Below are 2,480 nucleotides of genomic sequence, written 5' to 3'. Positions count from 1 at the left end.
TTATAATTTGTATGCAAGTAATTTTTGTACGGGGTTAAAACCTACATTTGGTATTAGAGTTGTTTTGGCTTCAAGGGGACACCTTTGTTGTTGAGGGATTTTGCTCAGGCCTATGGTAGACCCTGTTCAGTGGGAGATTTGTGGGATTGATTCTAGTGGTGAAAGAAGATGGTGAGCAGTGGAAAGATAGAGATCAAGGAATTTAATGTTCAGAGTTTTGAGTTGTGGAAAATCAAGATGGAGGATTTGTTGGTTGATAAAGATTAGTGGATCATGGTAGATCTATGTACTAAACCAACGGGAGTGTTTGATGAAGAATGGAAGAAGTTGGATCAGAAGGCAAAGAGAGCAATGTGATTTTGTGTCTCATATCCAGTATTTTTGAATGCATTAGGGAAAGCTATGGCGAAGGCTTTATGGGAAAAGTTAGGGACTTTGTATGAATCTAATTCTCTAGTGAATAAATTGTTCCTACGGAAAAAGCTGTATAACCTGAGGATGAAAGATGGAGACTTGGTGACAAAGCATCTAAATGCATTTAACATTGTGGTAAGTCAGTTATTATCTGTTGATATTAAAATTTTAGATGAAGATAAGTGCATCAGTTTGTTGTGTTCTCTACCAGATTCATGGGATATTCCGGTTATTGCAATAGGTAGCAATGCAACTACCTTGCAGTTTGATGAAATAGTCTCATCCTTACTGATGGAGGAGATGAGACAGAAAAATATGGAGAGACAGAATGGTGATGCCTTTTCTGTATGAGGAAGGTCACAGAACAAAAACAAAAATAAGTCATTGAGTGGGAGATTGAAATCTATATGGAGATATAAATCTCCAGGAAAACTTGTAAAAGTTTGCTGGAAATGCAGAAAGGAAGGGCACTACAAAAGGGACTATAAATCTAAAGCTCCTGACAAAGGAAAAAGACTTGATGATGCTCCTTCTGCAAAGGCGAAAATCACCTCATATGAAGGTGGGGATGTGTACTTGGCTTCTTCAAGTACACGTGTAGATCATGAGGGATGGTTGATTGAATCAGGTGCATCCTTTCACTTCACTCCCCATAGAGAGTGGTTATGTGCATATGAGAAATATGATGGTGGTGATGTCTTCTTGGGGGATGACAGGAAGGCTAAAATTGTTGGTCACGGAAAAGTTAAGTTGAATTTGCATTGTGGAAGGATTAGAACACTTCTAGGTGTTCTGCATTTTCCTGCATTGGCCAGAAATTTGATTTCTGTGAGCAAGTTGGATGATGCGGGTGGAAAAACAGTGTTTGAGAAGGACATCTACAAGATGGTTTAGGGAGCACTAGTATTGATGCGGGGAGTTCGGATTGGAAATCTGTACAAGCTACAAGGTAGCATTATTGTTGATGGGTGCAATAGTTTTGTGGTTCCTGAAAGTGGAATAGAAAATCTAGTAGTCTTTGGAGAAAAAACCATGCTATGGCGTCAAGGGCTTGGACATATTCAAGAGAAGGGCCTTTGAATACTTCATGGTAAAGGTATGGTTGAAGGTATTACTAATAGCTCTCTGGATTTTGATTTTTGTGAAAATTGTGTATATGGGAAGCAGAGTCGGCTGCGTTTCTCCTCTGGTGGTAAGAGGGTGAAACAAATATTAGAGCTTGTGCACAGTGATGTGTTTGGACCTATGAAGGTTCCATCACTGGGTAAGTCTATGTACTATGTGTCATTTATAGATGAATTCTCATGGAGTACATGGATATATTTCCTTAAGAAGAAATCTGAAGTCTTTGACAGGTTTAAAGAATTTAAGGCTCTAGTGGAAAACCATACAGAGAAGAAGATAAAGGTGTCGAGGATAGATAATGGTGGAGAGTTTTGCAAGAAGGAATTTGAAGAATTCTGTAAGAAGTGTTGTATAGCATGGCAGAAGACTACTCCATACACACCTGAGAAGAATTGAGTTGCAGAAAGAAATAACAAGATGTTGATGGAAAGGGCAAGAAGCACGCTTAGTGGTGTTGGGTTAGGACAGGAATTATAGGTAGAGACCGTGGATACTGCATATTACCTGGTCAATAGATCACCTTCATCAGCGTTGGACGATAAGACTCTATAAGAGGTATGGACTGGTAAGAAACTCTCTCTTTCACATCTGAGGGTATTTGGATGCGATGCATATGTACATGTTCCAAAGGATAAAAGAACAAAGTTGGATAGTAAATATGAAAAGTGCATCTTTATTGGGTATAAGGATGGTTTAAAGGGTTATAAACTTTGGAACCCAGTAACAAGTAAGGCTATGTACAGCCGAGATGTGGTGTTAAGAGAGGTGAAAGATGTTATTAAACATGAATTCCAACCAAAGGAACTTGAGAAGATAGAGTTTGAGGTAAAGGATGAAGAATCAGACTCTACAATAGAAGAGGAATCAGAAGATGAACATCCACAAACTATGGTTGTGAGAAGATTAGTTCGAGAAAGAAGGCAGTGAGAAAGGTATAGTCC

Source organism: Pinus tabuliformis, chromosome 1_2, assembly GCF_031772625.1.
Source record: "Pinus tabuliformis cultivar Carrire ecotype Pingquan chromosome 1_2, CPIR1, whole genome shotgun sequence".
Lineage (NCBI taxonomy): Eukaryota > Viridiplantae > Streptophyta > Pinopsida > Pinales > Pinaceae > Pinus > Pinus tabuliformis.
The sequence above is the reverse complement of the archived record's forward strand: the minus strand, read 5'-3'. Positions refer to the sequence as shown.